The sequence below is a fragment of the Frieseomelitta varia genome, unplaced genomic scaffold, assembly GCF_011392965.1.
Source record: "Frieseomelitta varia isolate USP_RPSP 00005682 unplaced genomic scaffold, Fvar_1.2 scaffold_751, whole genome shotgun sequence".
Taxonomy (NCBI): domain Eukaryota; kingdom Metazoa; phylum Arthropoda; class Insecta; order Hymenoptera; family Apidae; genus Frieseomelitta; species Frieseomelitta varia.
Genome location: NW_025110536.1, coordinates 256,263 through 278,723, shown reverse-complemented (window position 1 = coordinate 278,723; position 22,461 = coordinate 256,263). Strand labels below are relative to the sequence as shown.

Below are 22,461 nucleotides of genomic sequence, written 5' to 3'. Positions count from 1 at the left end.
ATAATATAACATGATAAAACAAAATAAATAGTAGTATTTATACGTTTAAAAAGAAAGAACAAAATTTGTCAATTTTCATACTCGTCGAAGATTTCTTAATCTGTAGAATATAAATATATATATACGCGACAAAAATAAAATTTCGTTGACAAACATTCAAGACAAAATCTGCACGCAGAAATAAAGGAAGCAGTGACATCGGTATGATAAACACATCGCTGCCACGTGAACCGGTGAATGAAGGAGAGGCGCTTGAACCGTGAGAAACTAGATCGCATAGGTGGTCCGAGCGGAAGACGATTCGAACGTCCCGTGAAACGAGCAGGAATCAAGCTCATAGGGAGAAACTTGCTTGTATAAGCGGCGGGTTCTCACATGCAGTAGCACGTAATTGCTCAATTTTCTCGAGGAAGTCGGTTGAACCGCGTATCGCTCGCGGCGATTGACCTTACCGGTGTGTAGTAAGGAGACACGAAATTTCGGGAACTCGTCTTGGAAGTGAAACTACGTGGAAGCTATAACCGGTCGTTCCGTTTGCGCGTCAAGGATGGACATTGAACTTTTATTCAAATACTATAAGTAGAACTTCTCTACTTCGTATTGTATGAACTCGTGGTACAATTGACGACAAAAATTAGAAGTTTATACATGAAAATGCTAGGAACCTGTTTCACTTACAAATACTAAGTATTAATACTAATTTAATCTTTAATTAATTTAATTTTTAATTATTTTAATTTTTAATTAATTTAATTATTTTAATTTTTAATTAATTTAATTATTTTAATTTTTAATTAATTTAATTATTTTAATTTTTAATTAATACTAACACTTATATTGTAAGCGAATGACGGCACCATGTCTTTATTTTAGTATTGAACTTTTCCTTTCAAGTTATGTTATCATAATTATTCTTTTAGTTTATTAATAGACTTAGTGCAATGTACAAATTATTTTCTCATTCTCACATATATACAGCACATTGTCTAAGAATTTGTCGATAATCGAGCGTCCTCATTTGCCCTTTGTCGTTTGTTCAATTAAAAAGTGCCCGATCTTACTGAAAGCTCGATAAGTGCACGCCCGCATCGTGATGGTTGATTAATTGGTTCAATTGGTATTCGTCGTCCGGCCCGTCGGCTTTGTAACATCGATCGAATTGTGACTTGTCGAATTAAATCACCGAACGGACTCTGACGAAATTACGCGCGTTCACGCTACCGTGAACTCGTCGAATTTGACTTTGATATATTGGGACAGTCTGCTTCCGATTCATCTGCGACCGGCGTAATTAGCCGGAGATACGGACTCGATGTGGACTTTTAGTCGGTGAATATGGAGTTAGCGGCAAATATCGAAATTGCGCACGTTGATCTATCCCCCTCCGTTAAAAAGAATGATCAAAGTTAGGGGACGGAGGTAAATGACGCGATTGAGACGACGCGAAAACGAAACGATATCTGTTGACTGATTAAAAACGGATCGATAGAGGAGATGAGAATTTCGACTCTATGATCCAAGTCTGAAAATAATGATACTTTGATGGCGGAGATATTGGAACTTGAGTCCGAGTAGTTCAGTGAAAGCGTCCTCTGCTACTTTTCTATTTCTTTCAGTCAATAAAACTTTTAGAATCTTTTGTTCTTTGACTTTTCAAAAATCAAAAAATACTATATTCCCTATAGACGAGCACATAAATTCGTTTTTAAGCCTGCAATATCTCGTGCGGCTCTTGTCTTATTCCTTTCAGAAGCCCGGAAAAAATATATATTTATTAAAAAATATTATACGAGAATGATCAAATAAAACATACTTTACATTTTTTATTAAATAAGTAGAAAATTAATTCGAAGATTTCAGAAATTATTGAACCAAAAAAGTATATCAACTTTTTCCTATTTAAAATTCATGCACTCGCCACATGTGAAATTAAATTTATCGGTTGAAAAGTATCAAAGTATCAATTCGAATGGCAAAAAAGCGTTTCCACACGTGCAATCTTAATGTGGCTGCTCGAGGCGGTACAGTTGTCCGTGTATAATCACCGGAAATCACATTCAGGGTATCCTATAAATTACGGTCTATCGAAGGTGCGGGAGGCAGAAATTAGCATAGATCCTTGCAGAACAGTATCTGCATGCACACTTTGTTCTTAATTTCTCCTTGAAGTCGTTAGTGCCCACGTACGAGTGTTTTAATGTTGCTTAACCGTATACTTTCAGCTATCACGTATCTCTCGCGCGTGTGATGTTCCATTTTATTACACCATAAAATTGATGCAACAGAGTGCACGCGCAGATTCTCACAAAAAGCAGTCATAAAAGTTCAAACTGACAAATGATAGGTACTTCCATTACTGATAAATCTTTGATTTCAATTTACTGTCGACACATTCGTTTATATTATCATTCATTATACGAGCGGAAATTTTTTTTTTTCACTATAAGCATTTGGACACATAAATTATTGCAATATAAAAAATACAATTCGAACGAATGGATTTTAATTTAATCGCGACGTATGCAATTAGTAGATATTAATTAAACGAATAGCTATTATTATAATTATTAGATAGCTGAGGATTTTAAGTCTAGAACGATTGAAACATCGAGAAAACAACGTAACTCAGAAAATACGATTTTCGAATTATCACTGTGAAAAGAAGAAGAAATAGAAAAAAGAGTAATTGAATTATGAAAAATTGGCTCACGAAAAATACTCCAAATTGGTATCGTTGGACAATAAGAATCATAAAGGTTTTTGCATTATATCGCTTAATTTTTAATTTAATTGACTCTTACCTCTGATCTCTATTATAATATAATATAAGAGTATACAAAATATTACAAAAATTAAAATACCTAAAATTTTTGTAACATGATGCAAGTTATTATAGTCATCCGTGACCCCACGATATCATTCGATCAATACAATCTGGTAGAAAAACGTGTTAATGGCGAAATTGTGCGCAACATTTCATGCATTATATTTATATTTAAAAAACAAATGTTACGTAAATTCGTAAAAGCTCTTCGTCGCGAATAATAAACGTAATATAAAGTTTAAGTCACAGCTAAATCAATGTCCACGCGACAGGTATACTCCGCGTTGTAAATTTTCAGTTTAATAAAGCGTATAAAAGCTTATTGTGTTAGAAGGGTTGGATATCTCGCGGATGAAGTATGGATATAAATTATCCCCGTTAGACATTCAGTCGTGCAAATAAACTGTTTCGCAAAATATTTATTGCGTCTTTAGAAACGGAAAAATTGCCGCCACGCAGTTTCTCCGGATGAATTTCCGTTGAAATATTAGGTTGTTGCAGGCGTTCCCTCTGCCGGTGAACGTAAAACACGAACTCAATTTTTAAAAGAGCTCGCGTTCGGAATTAAGATGTACAACTAAAAATGGCATTTATTACGGTGCTTCGTCTTCCTCCGACAATTATAACATTTTGCTCGTCAAAATTATTCCGCGCAAAGCCTCGAACAAACTAGGAACATGCATTAATTTCGTAAATATTACGCGCAACAACGTATCGAATTATTAATTGAGACTTTTTTTTTAAACCGGAATCTTCTACAATTGAATCAGCAAGTTGACAAATAGTCCGGAATTAAACACTCTCAAAAATACGAACGAGAATTGTACGAAAAAAATGTATTTCGTAGCACCATCAATTTAACAAGTGACGAAACATTCTAGTAATTTGTTCTCGATTAATAAAACGATACTTCAAATATATTTGTGTTTCATCAGAGAATTTTTATTTTAATTACAATAATTTTTATTTTTATTCTCACACGTCTCTTTAGTAGCGTGTTACTTTTTTAAATCCCTTGATTGAGAATTGGCTTATTAGAAACATTTAAACTAAATTTGATTTCGTGATTTTAAAGTGGAACAGCATTGATTCGATTAAAAGATAATAAAGACAAATTAATTCTAATTAGCGTAATCCTTCTTAATAAATACAAGCGACCACTTAATTAATTTTTTGAAGAGACGATGCACTAAAAAATAAAAGATTCAAAAACAGAATAATCATAATTCAATTGAGGAAATGATAGGTATGTCCAATTTCCTCGTTTTTTGACTCAAAAGTTAAGAAAATCATCAAGATTTATTTCTCGAATAACCATTAATAAGATAATAACGTTCGAGTTCCAAAATTAGGATTACCCAGGATTCTAGGTACTAAACACTTCTTAGGTACTCCAGAATTAAACATTGGGTACGTCCAATTTCCTCATTTTCTGACTGAAAAGTTAAGAAAATCATCAAGATTTATTCCTCCAATAACCATTAACAAGATAATAACGTTCGAGTTCCAAAATTAGGATTACCCAGGATTCTAGGTACTAAACACTTCTTAGATACTCCAGGATTAAACATCAGGATTTGCCACTTAACTTTCCTCTAAGAAATTAAACCGTCCGGTTTCGCAATAATTAGAAATATATCGTAAAGAGATACGATACATCGACGAATCGATTCACGAGCTCCAGCAGAGATTTCGGATCAATCATGCGCCGTACGGAATTACGATAGCGGTATTAATTCGTCACGGTGTTTCACAGCCGATAATAAGCTTCGGGTCGTCAAATCTGTTCGTCGATTCCCGCGTACGCGCCCTGCTGCTGAGTAATTTTCGGCGGGATCGATGATTCGTAATCGACGAGGATCTGGCCCGGCCACGTGGCAGTGGCACGCGTATTTACGTGACATGTAAATGAAGTAATCGTTTCGAGGTTGGCGCGTTCGCTCGCCGCGGCACAGGCCAAGTGTAATTGGCGTCGATACGTAATGTTCAGTAATTTCAGGCTTCCACGGGTGGTAATGGTATTATCTGGCGGGTTAATTCGCCGGTACGCCCTCGATGGCGACCGCTTAACGTGAGTTAGAATTGAATTTGACACCCCGGGCCACCCTTTTGCTGCTGTCCCCGCAAGATGCTGTACCGTGATCCCTTTGTTACCTTGAGTGGCTTACGGGACATTTCAAAGCCCGGCATTACGTTTATTGGATAGCGCGATGATATTGCCCGATCGAAACCGGTGGACTCCTTGTCCGAACAATGTCTTGGTTGAATCTCTTTGAAAGGGGTAGCAAGCGTACGTGAGATGGCGGGCTCTAAGCGTTGATTGGATTATTTACATCTCGTTTTGATCAATTGTACTTGGAGAATGGCGAGTTTCTCGTTTTTTTCTTTTTTTTTTTTTTTTTTTTGCAATGTATTTATCACGTTTAAATGAATTATTGCTCAGATCTTTCATTCGAATCTCGGTCCAGTAGGTTTGAAGGTGGTTATGTTTTTCGAAGACGTTCATTCGCTAGAAAAAACTGCTACTCTTCTGTTACCAGAATTTCATTTACTTTGCAAAGGAGAAAGATTATCAATGATTGTAAATATTAAATTAACGATTACGAAATAAAATAAAAGGTTGCCAATTAATTTAATTCTAAGACTGATTACTGTTGTGAATAATATTAACATAAATAAATGTATACATATTAATAATTGTTGTAGATCATTTTATACGTCTATTGATGAAGTAGTAGAACAGTATACGCACGAAATAAAATTTTCAAAATACATACACATATATAATATCCAACGCCAAAGATTTTTCGTTAATTTATGCTTATCATCAAATGTATTATTTAGCTGTTTTGTCTGGTTACGTTTTATAATGTAAAGTTAGAGGTAGTCAGCTGAGTTTAGTCATTTTTAATCACTTGAAATTAGTTCTATTCGATATATAGATATACGTAGGCAATATTATATTAGTTCGATATATACTTTTGGGCAAAAGAGGGAATTGTAATCTAACCACAACACTGTGATTATGTACAAAAAACCGGAAGTCGTCGGAAGCCGGAAGGCAGGGATCAGATAAATAAATCAAATAAATCAAATGGTATTCATTATATAATCATCCAAATACGATATACGTATAATATCCGCGAAAATAACGTGCAGACGTGTAGAGGGTTAACGTTGTAAAAGGTGAAAAAAATGAAAAGTGAGACTGTATCGACCGTAGGGGCGGTGTACCGTCTACTGTGCGCTGGGAAACGTTAACAAATTCCAAATATCGACCAACCTATCTCTAACAAGCGCGGCAAATCCTAACACAAGCTCCATTGTCGAGAACAACGAACTCGGCACGCGAATCTTGCCAGGGTTTCCTTTAAGAAGAAATAGGAACGACGATTCGTCGCGCTGGCGCGAAAGTAGGAGTACAAGAGAAACAAAGGGTCGGCAGGTATCGTTCGCTCGCTACCGAAAGGTGTGGCTCCTTTATCCGTTATCTCGAGCTGCACGAAGTCCTCGCCGGTAGCTGGTATCGTCGTCGAAGAATCAAGGATACAACGGCGGGACGTGTCTATTAAATTTCCAGGAACGATCGCGCGGTACGATAGGCTCGGTCACGCCGGCTGCGAAATGCGCCGTGGACATGCATCTTCTCGCGTGATGTGCCTCCTCGTTTAACAAATCGCGCTTACGTATGAACTATTGTCGTCGTTGATTCGAAGTAACAATGAGAGATCCTCTAGAGAAAAGACTTGGACTCTCGACACAAACTCTCTCTCTCTCTCTCTCTCTTTCTCTCTCTTTCTCTGATCAAAATTCATCGTTTTCAACAGGTTCAAAGATCTCTTCCATTCCATAAATAATTTTTCGACAGATGGAACATAATTGGAAAACGATCATTCATCTCGATTCCATTCGGATTTTTCAATTTTCGAGAATTGATAATTCTTCAAAATCTGGAATAATGAAATCAGTAGATCGTCAGAGGAATTGTGTAGAATTATATTAATTAAATACGTAGTACTACTAGAATTATATTAATTAAATACGTAGTATTTAAATATATTAATTAAATACTACTAGAATTATATTTATTATATACGTAGTATTTAAATATATTAATTAAATACTACTAGAATTATATTTATTATATACGTAGTATTTAAATATATTAATTAAATACTACTAGAATTATATTTATTATATACGTAGTATTTAAATATATTAATTAAATACTACTAGAATTATATTTATTATATACGTAGTATTTAAATATATTAATTAAATACTACTAGAATTATATTTATTATATACGTAGTACTACTAGAATTATATTTATTATATACGTAGTATTTAAATATATTAATTAAATACATAGTATACTACTACATGACACGTGTTACTCAAGTTTCATCTGGAAAAAGACGACGTTTCACGTCCAGCAGCCTAACATATTCGCTGCTCTCAGAAAATGCTAAGTCCATCGGTTCTCTTTTCCCCCGAATCTATAGCTTCCCGGTCAAATGCAAATTTTCTTTAGATCACGGGGCATTAACGGAAATCAGGGTAATTCGGTTGAATGTCTTTGGAGGATCGTAGAACGGGGTCGCTTGAAGCAATCTACTTACGTATTCCGCAAACCTCGTTAATATCGAATTGTAAAGTTCTCTAACGAAAAATAGACTCGCCATTTACAAGTCACCGTAGTGAATTGATCCTCGAGAAAGAAAGAGAGTTCGCGGAAGAACTATCGCGCGAAAGAATTATTCAACGATAACTCAGAAATCTAGTTTGAATCGGAATGGTCCGAGCTGATCAAACTGTTGATTGCACGATCAACGTCAGTATCTGAAATTGCAACTTCACTTTGAATTTTGCTATTTTATCTATGAAATTCCATAACTGATTACAGTGATAAAATTTGCATTTTTCGAGGGTTGTCATTTTATAGCAAAAGAGAAAAATATATATATATTAAATGAGCTCCTTAATTAACAACCAGCGTAAATCCGAGATTAAGAAAACTGAATTTATTATGGAAACACCAAGTACTGAGAATACTTGTTTCATTTACTATATTTTGTTTTCTGTTTGTTCTATGTCAATTTTTATATTGTAAGTAAATAATGGCACTTGATTATTCGTCACTTTATCGTTACTTTATTAGTAAAAGACGATCTCTTTTAAATTATGTTATCGTAATTACTGTTCTTTTATTTCTCCATTCTTAATTTGTTGTAAAAGGACGAAAGTCCAATTTTTCGCAACATATTAATTCACTTGTCAGCCAAGAGGCTCGCATATTAAACTTGAAAAATTGCCTTCTAGCCAGAAAAAGCCAGTTGTCAGACCGCTGTGCGATTGTAGGTTATCCCGTCGCGTCGCCAATAATTGAAAGGAAAGAAAAACCGTGGAAAAACAAGAAAGTCGGCGCGTCCCTCTTAATAAACTGCTTATAAGCTCGAATTACCAAACCAATTATTTATGGCACTGTTACACGGTAACGAGGCACATCCAGCTACTAAATTGACCTGACGACCGTGTGCTGATTTAATTTCCTAGAATTTTTAAAAGAAACGGAGACCCGGTGACGGTGATATTTTATACGGAAATCCTTCGTGAAATGTTCATCGCGTTTTTATTCGAGGCTATCAATTTTATAAGCTACGATTTATTCTCGCGTCTTAGAATCCAAACGCTTCGTCGCAATAACGTTATAAACGCTTCAAACTTGACAAAAATTACAGAATATCTGGATAGATAGATTCACGTATAATAACATGAAATATTTATTATCCATGTCAACTCGCAACCCCGATACTGAAGAATAGAATTTGATAATAGAAATCGTTTACAATGGCCAACGAAATGAAACGTTGCGCTAACGCGATAGATAAATACCTGCCGCTATATACTATAAAATGAAAGATACGCTTTCGTTGCACTTTTATTATTGTAACAGAATATTTTCAAAAAAAAAAAAAAAATTAAGTATCCAGCGCCGCGGATAAAACGTATAAATCTCGCGCGACAGTCAGTGTGATGGCGGAGGAAAGAAATTGAACTACACGATCGACAGTGGTAATAGAACCGAAAGCCAATCGATGGTGGCTGCAATGGCCCCGATCTAGCTTGGGACCAACGGCAATTATTTACGCGTAGATCTAGCCGGTAGCGAAAGGTTAGGAGGCGTGAATACGGTTGGTGTACACGCATGCACGCGCACGCAATTTGATTCAATGTTCGGCCGCTGTAGGGGAACAGGTTCTCTGGAGTGCGTGCCGGGCCGGATCTGGATACGCGGTCAACATATAATTATCGGTAATAGGTAATCAAAGGAGAGTTCCCCCTTCGTCCAATTAATGCGTATCTATTTTGTCGGATCTAGATGGACGATGGGTGGTCCCTTATTACTTTCGGTAATTAACCTTTTAATCGGCCGCTTAGCTCGTCCCCGCCACTGTCAGACTAAAGAAAAAAGAAAAGAACAGTTGACGAAGGATTGAGGTGAAAACGGAGGTCGTGGTGGTAGCTTATTATTTAGCTGACTAGTTAATCCTCTATGGAATCTGATTTACTTTAATAGATATTTATTATTTATAAATTTTATACTTTTTAATGAAGACGTAGTGAAGTATTTTATTGCGAGCATCTGTTTAAAGTATATAATTAAATATACCAATTCTTTTAATATATACAAAACATCATAAGAAAAATATTATAGAACATTACATAGATAAATAATATCATTGTGAGATCAAGATAAATTGATGCTGCATGTGAAATGCGAGTGACATAGGCGCTCTGCATTTCTCTAAGTTCTGATTGAACACCATCGAAACACTTAAAACCCGAGAAACCCGTGAAACTTCGCAAGAAAGTGTCCGAGACTTGCCTCGTGACATCTAGGTAATCCTAAACTTTCAGCATCGTTCGATAAGAGCGCGACTCTTTCGTTGAAAAGTTTCGAGAAGGAAGTCTCGATCGGAGAGAGGAACAGGCCTCGAAAGAAAGAAACGTCCCTCGGGCTGCTGGCTGCCGATGTAAAAGCGGCGACAGAGGATTCGAAACACGCAGCAGGCCTCGAACAAGCCGGGGATAGCAAGTGACCAATGTACCGACGCGAACCGTGTTTATGGGCGTCGCAATCATCGAGCAACGGGTGCCTTTTTTGTAAAAAGCCAACTCCTCGAATAGCCATGAAGAGCGTGTGCATGCACGCACGGTGGTACATGGTAGCGATCATTATGCACCACCTACACGAGAGGTTCGTGGCGACTATTCTAATGACAGCATAAATTACGCTCTATCGCCGGAAGCATTTATCATCATCGTGATCCTTGCTCCTCCCATTCTTCGATTCTTCGTCCTTTCCTTCTCTCTTCTCTCCTCTGTTGATTTTCCATTTTCATGAGAGCCAATCTCTACACTTGCATCTCCTCTTCTATGAAACTTTACTGCTGCGACGTTACAATACGATCAATATATTTGCACGATTTTAAATTTGGAGGAAGCGCCTCGAAGAAGGTGCAAATTAAAAATGTCCCGTTTTTATTTTGTCGTGGCGATCTTTTGATTCATAAATTCTTTTAAAGGGATTATAACAGCTCCGTTCTACGACGTCTACGTATTTTAAATTTAATTAACTGTTGAATTAACTGAAATTGATTGATTGTTGAAATTGTTTGATGAAATTTCTTTGGGAGAAATCGTATTAAAGCTTGATTGCATAGAACACCTCCCAAATTCTATGTATACCTAATGCATGTCATTTGATCTGCAACAGTCTAACAGTAGACACTCCAAAGAATACGAATACTCGCGCGCCTTTTATCTAGAAATCACCAAGTTCCATTACTCAAGGGGAACATTCACTTTCTACTTCTTTTTCCGTGTTAACGTGCTCGAAAATAGTAAAACTTGCAGACTGCAAAGACACAACAGAAAGTGTCCTTTTTCCTTTTTCTCTGTTTTTTTTTTTTTTTTGTTTGTCTTTCTTTTTTTCTCCCTCGCCTTTTCGAAACAACTCTCGTTACGCGTGTTCATTAAAGATTAGTTTAATGACCGCGGTATCGATCACTCTTAATCGTCGCTGTTGTGCATCGTTTTTAATGTCGTCATGATTGATCGACGACGTAATTAATTACGGTAATGACTCCGTAACTCTCTGGATAGTTTCATCGGACTGGTTTTGTCAACCGAAAAGTATCCCATTGCTGATGGAGATTTCCCTGTTTGACAGCCTTGGAACGAATATCGTATTTGTTTCAAACGTGGAAAAGTAAAACGTTGATGTTAATTTAAAAATTATCATTTAAATTAAATATTGGCGAATTCGAAAAATATCAAATCACTGTTAATATTAATTTGAAAATTATTACTTAGGTTTAATGGGGTAAATATGAATTAATATTAAAATTATCATTTAAATTAAATCACTTCAATTTAAAATGTATCGCAGCACGATACATCCGAGATTAAACGGAGATACTCTAATTCGTATATCGTTTTCGTCTTTGTTTTACATTTTCTGCGTATAATGGTAATTTCTACTTCTCCCGTAAAAGTCGTGCTTCTAAGATAAAAAAGTACTAAAATTACTATATTATTAATTACTAAATATTAGAGGAAATTATTTCTGGAACGGGAACGTTGTTAAAATCAATGAAAATTGATAACCAAGCCGAGATGTTTTATTCTATAATTCTGTCTGTAAATTCGTGTCGATTAGAATTTACTACAGTACCATCCACCGAATCGTAAAGTTTCCGAGACACTGTTTTTCCGGTACAACGCGGAAACATTCGCGATCGGCGATCGATGATGGTGGAACGTATGTCGCGAGAGCGGTGTCATTCCTTGATCTCGTTACTCGCGCTCCATCCGCCTTGGAACGGATTCCTCGAACACTCGTGATCAAGGCATTACGTTCTTCTGCGCTGAATGAACCGATCACTATCGCGGATGAAATAAAAGCAGCCGTTATTCACCGGTTGCGATCTCGTTGTCGTATCTGTTTCGCGACTTGACAGGAAACGCGTGTAAACGAAGAAAAGCCGCGGAGAATTTATACGTTGCCGCGCGGAATAATGGTGGAAAACCGTTGTCGATCCCTGCGCGATCGATCTTTATATGAAGGAGTAACTACGTAAAATTACAATTAAACCAAAATCTCGGGAATTGGGCTGTGTCAAATATGACTTATGGCTTAACTTACGTGCAACACAGATCTAAACTTCCACATTTTAAAAGAAGAAATTCAAGTCCAAACGAACATTCGCCCGTGTTTGGTAAGAATACGTGTCTAGACTGTGGATTTTTATAAACAGACCTGAATAAGTACAACTTGAATACAGATTTCTCCATTAAAAACTACAACTAGCATTTTACTATTTTACTTATCTTCGCATCTTCAAATTTTGTATAAATTTCGCATAAAAATCCACAAACCATTGAGCATTCGTCTGTACTCGGTTCAAACTACACAAATATATAATATCGAGCGCTTCTAAATAAATACTACACTTTCAAAAAATTCATAAAATTAAATAGAACAACGTTAAAATAAAATTAAAAATTTATTACTTATTACGTACACTGTGTTCAATTTCCAGCAGTAAAATTTTCCCGAAACAACAAACAATCATCGTCGTCCCCAATATTTAAATCTTCGATGTGTCCATTCCGCTTCGTACAGTCGATCTGTCAAAAATCTGCCAAGAGAATAACTCGTTCGTTGAAAGCCTGAATCGAAGCAAGCGAAATGAGCCGCTCGATCTTGATCAATAATGATCAACGAGCGGAGACTGGCCGCACCGAGCGACTGCGGTTTATAATTGAACGGCGAGAAGCTAGGCAATTAACGAGAAACGCACCGGTCGGTCGCGAGCAAAAGGGTTTTTCAAACGAGGGATCAGGGACGTAACCTCGGTCCTCTCGGCGTTGTTACGTACAGTTGCGACAAGTGTACACACCCATGCTCTCTCTCTCGGTTAATGCGTCTTGTCCTCTGCGAGGGAACAAGCGCAAAGAGGGAACGAGCGTAAAGAGGGAACGAGCAATCGGTCGCTGAGACTGACGTCATTCCCGATCCTTCGCGCCGATTAATACCGACGAGCCGCCGCGCCGCGCGAACGATATCGTCGCAATTGACATTTCGAATAATTTATCGTCTTGTTAACACATCCTGCCGCGGCAGAAGGGCGTAATCCCGGTACTGGCATCGACACGGTCGTCTTGCCACCGCTTCTTCGCGCAGTTAACCCCCTTTTTCTTCTAGAGAGCCGAGAGGCGAGAATGGCATCGCTCGTCGACTTCCAACGCTTGGAAAATAACGATCGCCAGTTATAGTCAGTCGCGAAAGTTCACGTGCATCCATCAAGTTTCGAATGTCGGATGAAAAACAGGGAATATCATGATACGTGAGTGTTGATTTGATGCCTACGACAATTCATTTATTTATAGTTACGAAAATTCTGAGATACAATGATGTCGCTCGTGTTTGTTTGTTGGAAACAAATAAATAAGTCGGGACAAAAGTTATTTGAATAAATCGTGTTTTTCGTTTATTCTTCTAAACAAACGTAAGAGACATTCTTTTAAAAAAATCTAGTCGAATTATTTAATAGAGTTAGCGAGTAGTTGAAGTTTCGATATGTTTTATATAACACACATCCATGAAAAGTTCCAATAAATATTTATAAATACTACATAGACTTCTGCGATTAATATATTTATATAAAACAACATATATATTTCGTATAATTATATAAAATTCATTTGCCTCGGTACGTAGCCATCAAAGAAAGACTCGGAAAGCACGCTGCGACGCTTATTTCCAATTCGACGGGAAATAATTCCTGTTGGAAAGATTTATTGAATGGAGAGAGAAACTACCGCCGCTGCGCGGAATGGGATAATACGAATCGTGAAAGACATTTCGGCGAATCAAGCATTTTCAAATCGAGTTTCAGTAGAAATAGTTGGGATCGGAGCGGGGGGTGGAAGCCGCCTGACGTAGAATCGAATTAAAAGTTAGTAGAAAATGAGACAGAATCAGAACAAATTTCAACTGATTTCCTATAATTCCATTAGAATGAACTTCCCTACTGCGGTTAATTAGCTCGAATTCTCATCCTCGATCATTATTGAAACTAACGAAGATATATTGAAAAAGAGGTTAGTGTATTTTTAAAGAAAAACTGTAAAAATAATATTGTTCGTCCGTCAAAAATTTGATTTTTCATATTTTCAGTTTCTTTTGATTGCCCCATAGTAGCTATTGTTTCTTATCGAAGGTTAAATTACAGAAATGTAAATTACTTTTAACAGACGCTGATGATCCTAAGGGAACTAAAAGATTTTCAATTGCAAATTGCAAACAAGTGAAAAAGCGCGATAAAATATTAATTTGAATTCTACGGTATGGTTGGCCTCATATTCATCGTAACGACGACGAGCTCGGCTCGTATTTTAGAATGAAATTAACTGCGTCCTGCCCGCGAAATTAGCTTAAAATTTTAAACTCCAATTTCCGCTTTGGCTAGAATCGAGCGTTCAAAAAGATACAAACGGTAATGCAGAGGTACAAAAATTCTATAGACTGACTTTCGAATTGTTCATGAACCTCTGCTTTAAAAAGAATTTGATTGACAAGTGATCTGTTATTTTTTTGTGAAAGTAATCTATCATTTTATACTCGTTCGCTTCCTGTTTGTCAGACGTCTCTCGATAAAAATACGATGCTTAATCGCGTCAAGTCGAGAGAGCCAAACGAACAGCCGCTAAATGAATTTATCTCGAACCGCAAATTTATTGGCATCGGAAATATTCTTTCTTTTCTTTTTTTCTTCTTCTTCTCTCGCGACGAATGACTCACGATAGAGAAATAGAGACAAAGCAATAAGTGGATCGAACTGTCGAACGACGCAGATGCGATTGTCAGCTCGATCCATCGGCGACGTGTGTCTAATATAATAAGCGGTGACCTCGGGCAATTATGAAAATGGAGGAAGACGAAGAATTGCAAAGGTGACAAATCGCGAGCATTGTTACCTTGGTGCAACGTAATACTTTGCTTGACTAATCAAATTCAATTAGCTTTGACATTCGTCGGAGACTGTTCGTGTCGGTGACAAATCGACACGACGTGCCCGCGCGATCGACGAACGACACCGAGGAAAGTTAACAGTCGGAGGAACAACGAATAAGCTGCCTCATTTACAGACACGAAACACCGATTGTCGATTCTTCACGGGATATAAATTGCTGATATTTATCGAATTCTTAGCCATCGTAGCTCTCCGCTGAGAGTAAACGCGATCAATTTCTTTGAAATTTTCATTGTGCAACTGCTTTAAGAGTCTGACATTCTACACCGTATATTGTTTCCATACGCTAAAATACCATAATTACATTTACATTTCTTGAAGGAAAGAAGAAAGAAATATGAATTTCACGCTATTGTATTATAGTAAGTAATTGGCATTGGAGTCGTAGATCAGCCAGAATGAATCGACTTTCATTGTTCGTTGCAATTACGGTCCTTATGCTCCTAATCAAATTGTTCCACGGTATGGTAAAAGCTTAACAGCTGTTGACTGTAAAATATCGCCGCTTACTGGTAGCATTGGGAAATTTAAAGGTGCAAAGATGCTCAGAATGCATGTAACATACAAAAGTACAACGATGTGATTAATCGTAGATTCATCGAGGATGGTTTTTTTTCAAATGTTTAAGATTATAAAATAAAAATTGGAGAAAGAAGTACGTAGTTATAATACTCCGGAATAATTATACTACTTATTATTTACCTACTTATTACTAATATACTATTAATAGTATATTAATTACTAATATACTATTAATATTACTAATATACTATACTAGTAATAATTATACTACTTATTATTTACCTACTTATTACTAATATACTATTAATAGTATATTAATTACTAATATACTATACTAGTAATAATTATACTACTTATTATTTACCTACTTATTACTATACTATTATTTACCCACTATTACTAATATACTATTACTACCTACTTATTATTAATATACTATTTCAACTCCAGTTGTTTTATCGTATAAAAAGTATCGAAACATTAGAAATTACAAATAGCCTGTGAATTTTTCTAAAATCAAACATTTCGAAATTGCCGCCATATCGTGTAAATTACATAGAGCAATTTCATAGATATCTTCGTCATGATAAAGCCCTTGCGAGATTTCATGGTTGTGCGAGTAAGAGCAACTAGTAAAGTGTTGGCCGTTCGAGCAAATGGACAACAAAGAGAACTTACGAGACACGACAACGGATTCAGTGAACCTGTCGACTAGGAATTATGCAGCGATAAACACACCTGAATGTACGAGTACCCATATTCGATTTCAATAAGCCCCACTGTCCGAGCGACGGTTTGCAGAAGTGTAAATGTAATTTATTAGTCGTGTGTTCAGTGAACAAGGCGTACAATAAGATATAACATATGTCACCTTATTATTTATTTATTTCATATTTAATGATTTTTGTTGAACAAATTATTAGACTACATTTTGCACAGTTTTATGAACATGACTAACGAAATGGACTTTAAATAGAAAGTTGTTTTATCACTTTTGATATAATAACATTTGTATATTATATATTTTATAATTTTATATAATTTACATATAAATACATTGTGTGCAGTTTTGCACTTTTAACTATAATAACTTCGTGAAAGAAAAAAGAAGTAAGGAATTACATTTAACAAATTCGAACGTTGTTCGATGAACGAGAAAAAGACTCGGTGCAATCATCATGAAAGAAACTAGAGAGCGAAGGCACGTGTCGCTAGAATAAAAATTATCAATATCATTACTCATTTTAATTAAATAAGTCCATTTCTTTTAGCTGTCAATATTGTTACTCCATTTCAATTAAACAAATCCGTTCTCTAATTTATCTTCCTACAGAACGACGTATCTCTTAGCGAAGACTCGAACACAAGAGTAAACGTATCGTTACGTCCAACAGATTTCTATGAAACGATATTCCGCGAACATAAATCGTACAAACGTTTCTCTCGGCCTCGCGAGGTAAAAACCGCGTCGGCCATCTATTCATCATTGTATTCAATATCGCGAGATGTAATCGTGGCGAGTAATCACCGAGCAAATTCAGTGCTCTGGCCGTCCATTCGATCGTCGAGAGATTGTCACGAATGTTAAAACGTTATCGAGGACGTTCATCGACGAGCTTTGGCCGCTATCTAGGTGATTACAGGTGATGCAGAGAGTTGCCGTAGTCAATTTGGAGAAAAGCGACGACGACGCAATCACGATGAAGATTTAAGCTCACTGTGCTCTCTATCTTCACTCGAAGAAAAAACATTAATACAGTTCTGAAGAGTCTATCCTAAAGAGTTCTCTCTTAAGAGAGCTAATAAATATCTGATAAATAGTTTTAAAAAAAAGTCCAGACACAACAATATTAAAATAGTGCAAAGAAGAATTAAAATGTCAAGCTTGTTTTCTAACAGTCGCGTAATGACGAACGAAGATTGCGACGAAAGCGCGTCACTGTCTTCTCTCGCGAACAATTCTCAATTACTTTACGTTACAGCGATCTTACGTTTGATGATCCATGTGGAAGCGACGAAAAGGTGAAAAGAGGAAAAGACTTGTTAGGAAAAGACTTGCGAGCATGGGCGTCGACGGGGAAACGTCGAAGTGCTGCGACCGCCCATCGATACGCGGCTAAAGTAGCCTTAACGATCGCCACGTATTGCCACGCTAGAATAGCGATTGCTCGGCGACCATTAAACTGAGTAACAATCGAGTCGAGCCACGTCCGATCGCTGGTTACCGATGCATTATGCTAATCCCACCTATCGTGGCTGTCTCTCGCTCCTTCGTTCCGCCTGCCGCGCCTTCTTTCCGCGCGTCGATCGCGCGATAATTAACTTGGCAGTTTACGCGGGAACGGTAACGATGTTTCAGCTGCTGAAACTTTCTCCGCTTTGCTAACCGTTCTAGTCTTACTCCTCGCGAAACTTTGCCTAATTTGTTCGAATTGTCCTTCCCTTAATGGACGAATTAGACAATTCGACGCGTATTTGGCGCAAATGACCGGGTAAATCGAGAGTTTATTCAATTTTTATTTAAACGTGAATTGAAAACTTTCATTATTGCAAACGGTAGCAATTGACGTAAATTGTTACCTTCGAGAAAGATAACAAGTGTATTTATAATACGTAATAAGATTCCAATGTAAAATTAAATGAGAACCACTCGTGATTTTCAATGTTTCGCCGTTTTTTTTCGATAAAACTGGAGAATTTGAAGGGAATTACAAATTTTATTAATTATGGAAATGTTAGATAATAATCATTGATTTATTACTATACATAATATCTTACTGTACTGGGCACATGGATTTGTACTCCATAGTTATACGTCCGTATACTCCATTTTGAACGCACTAAAACCATCTGTCGTTCCAGAGTTAATATCCGAACCACTATATCACTAAAACTGAATGTCTGCTAGAAACAGATGATTTTCCAGTTAGCACCAGACATCATGTTCTAGTAAAACGTTCAAATATCAAAATATTCGAATAATGGAATTTCGAATATTTATATATTTAGAGATACGTATTTGGTTCGAAATACGTAAAATAAAAACGTACAAACGTAGTTATTGTAAATATTATAATTTATTATATTTAAGTACGTCAAACATATTACACATACATTGTACATTACGCACGCGTATAAATTTATAAACTTGCAAGTATTTCCTCGTTCACTGTAACAAAAGATTCGCTCGTCTTGATTTAACAAGAAAATCTGTTCGTTAAATAATATCATACAGATCCATACCAATTTTAAATTCCCTTGCGGCAAGTGCAATTTATTACTTTAAAAACGAACTTGCGCGAAAATCTGCAATTTCATTCATGCTATAATTTTTCGTACATTTGAATTTACCACTATGAAGAAGGAACAAAAATTTCGATCGAAACTCTCCCCAGGATATCGAATCGAACGTTCGATTATTTTCTTCCTCCCTTTCTCGCTTTCCACTTGTCTTTGTTTCTTTTCCACCGATGTTTCAACAGATGAAACTTGTTATTGTTGGCGAACGAGATTATCCCACGGTATCGGTCGTCGAAACTGCCGAAGTAAAGGAATCTCCTATCCCCAGGAACGTCGTGTAATATATTTGAGAGGAGCTACCGTCGAATAATATTAATAATAGAGCCAGTATTGAATTCCTTCGTTTAGATAAGAAACGATAAATATACGATAATGTCAAAGTTCGAACGAACTTGGTAACAACTGGATTACGAGGACTTTGACATCGCTTGTGAATGTTGCTAGTGGACTGTGAATTTTTGTGCATTCGTGGGAACTTTTAAATCAAAGATTGCATCTGATATGGAGAATATATAAAATATTCAAAGTATGGTGCTTTTACATATTAACATTAATTCGATATGTAAATTCTTACTCTGTCATTCAAGACTTAAAAATTAAAAAGCATGAGCAATTAAAAGCATAATTTATTTTTAATATCGTACAATTGAAATATATATAATCGTACCGCTAGGTAATTAAGGTAATTATTAATTTGTACAATTAAAATAATTATGGAATTATACCTGTAATAAAATATTTTCAAAATTTAATTTTACTTTCTCTTATTATTACTATATATTATCTTTATACTACGATTGATTTATCACCTCCAAATTTTCTACATTCCTAGCACATTTACTCGTAATGATATAAATTAATTTGATTACAAGTTAATAGCTAAACGTTAAATTCCACACAGTTATCACGTGAATAGAAGACTATGGAAAAGGGGCTAATTGCGTTCTCAAAAATTTGCATAAAAATCCTCAGTCCAATTATCAACAAGTAAAATCTCCGATGAAAAACCGCGTGTTTCGCAACGATTTAACAATGAGTCAGCGAGTTAGTTTTCCCCCGGAGGGGAGGTTCGAATTCCTTGAAACGGAGTCGCGTCACGAGAGAGCCAACTATTCCACGGCTACCTGGGATCTCGCGTGTTCGCGGCAATTAGAGGAAGGTGTGACAGATACGAAGAGGTTTTGCCGTGAAACGAGCAGAGAGGAAGGTGCAGAACGTAACGCATGGCCAGCCATAAATTATCGGCTGATGCTCGGAATTAATCGGATCCTAGAAATGGACGGGGAGACCAGAGCTTCGTTGCGAGGAGGGCTGTAGAACCGTCGCCATTTGCCAATCTTTTCGTCAGTCCTTATTTCACATATACACAAATATAAATATCACACGAATCCGGATACACAAATATAAATATTACAATATTATTATAATCCGTGTAATTTTTAATTTTTCAGTCGCGAGCACTCACGTGTGTTTAACTTTCAGTTAAATGGCCAATTCACGCATATATTTATTTCTGTGAAGTAAAATAAAGCTTCGATTAATTTCCTATCATTTCATATAGTTCGAAATGTAATAAAAGTTTCTCTGAAAAATTTACGCAACTATTAGTAACAGTTCAAGCAATAATATTCATCATTAACGCAAATGGATCGTGAGTGACAATACCAATTGAGAATTAAATGTACACTCCCATAAATCCATGAATCATCGGACGCTTAACAAAATTAAGATGTGGTGGCAATTTACATTGGAAATGAATTGACCATTTGCGATTAAGATCTACATTAGAAACAACTTAACCATTGGCCGTTAGGATTCAGATTGAAAAGATTGCTTGATCATTTGCGATTGCGTGCTATAATATTAACTTCATTATTATCTTGTTCTTTAAATAATTTATATATTTCCGAAGTATGTTTTGAAACAATATTGAGAACAGTCTTTCCAAAATCTAACCGAACCTCGAATTAAAACCAGAATTTTTCCAAGCGTATATATAAATTTCAGTCAGTACTTTTTATAATTTTCCTACAAAGATAGTTCTGTTACAATCTTAAATTTAAAAAATTGACAGTAAACGACAACGTTCAAAACGTGATAAATCACTTACTATAGAAAATTGAATAGAACAGAATACAGAGTACAGAAAATTGAGAAAAATGTTATCTTTCACGAGAGAACAAGGAGATGGTACAACTGAAATTGTTCTAAATAATCCTGAGATATGTGGAGGAAAACTAATTGAAACGGACATAATATGGATTGACCGAGCAGATAATTACCGACATCGGCGAAAATAGCGTCGCGAGCTAGTTATAGTTAACGAGTTATCATTCTCGTCTGTTCTAAAGTCTCCGTTGCTCGCTGATTGCGCAATCGTGGTCGATCAGACTTTTCGCTCGGTCCCGACGATAAAACGAAGCGATAGTTTCAACGAGTTGGAGAACCGCGGACCGATAAAGACGATCTAAAACAGTCGTAGATCATTCGGTCTCGGCCGATAACAAACGACGTTCAGAATCCCGACGAGGAGCGGATATAAGTCCGAGCGCAAATTAAGTAATTTCGTGGTAGCGAGGTGTTACTCGGAACGAGCTGAATGGAAATGGATGAGGACACTATCGATCCAACGATCTACCGGTCGTTCGTTATTTCGTGTCCTGCGCATACGCGTCCTGCCGCGGCGATTCAATGCGTCCAATCACGAGAAAATATATATTTTCTCTTAACGGTCCTCGAGCGTCCCGCTTAAACGACTCTTCGTTCGTTTAATTGAAAGAAGCATTGAGAGATCGCGACTTTTCAACTGTCTATGCGCGTGTATACACATTTGTATTAATTTCCAGATGTACACACTATTTTTCTATACGAGGCATTCTACTAACTGCATCGAGAAGAATATAAATTTACATAAAAATCTGCGGCCAGAAAATTACTGGAAAATTTGCAGATGGAAGGTGGAAAATTTTCCATTCTTTTTTTTAATCGTGTCATCAAAAATCAGAATTCGCATTGATCTCGATCAATGACGTGTACGTTGAATCATCGAACCCTCCTGTTTGAATCCTCCTTGACCGTAGTCCGGACGATTCCATCGGTGAATTCAATTTAAGTCGCGAGTATAACAATGGGACTCAATTAACGCGAACGAAAGACGCGGAAACGGGGCAATCGATTTCGTCGATAAGGAGGACACCGGGGGTTCACCTTCGCCTCCGAGATAAATCCGGGATTAGTGCCGATGAGGCGATCGGAAGAGACGCGTTGAATCTTAAGGGGATAAGATTACGGTAAATATGACGCTTTGCAGTTAACCGGTTCCACGCAGGCTCGTAAATCGCCAAGAGGATAGCGAATTTATGCGGATGGCAATTTAACGTAGATCCGACCAGATAGCCAGCCGGATAGGGAACATCAGACTCGAAAATATAGAGTTTACATATGAATTTAACATCCGTTTAGGTTTTTAAGCCAATGATCACAGGCACGAAGTATTTCGTTACAAACGTTGCCGTTTGAAAGCTGAGGCCACTAAATAACGCTTCGACTTTCCCGCCATTTGACGCACAAGGCATTCACAAGTTTTTCGAATGAAGAACGGTTCGAGAAATACATGACTTAGAAAATTCGTAGCCACAATGGCACTTCGTTGAATTTCCCTGTTACCTATTAAACGTGATCGTTACTTTTTTAATAAAATTTGTCTGTGTT

General features: G+C 36.7%; 1 protein-coding gene across 3 annotated transcripts in view; it reads left to right on the top strand.

The window, feature by feature from the left end:
• The window catches only part of LOC122535638 (A disintegrin and metalloproteinase with thrombospondin motifs 7-like), a 99,218-nt gene that overhangs the window by 54,064 nt on the left and 22,693 nt on the right, over nucleotides 1-22,461 (top strand). The window lies entirely within an intron of this gene.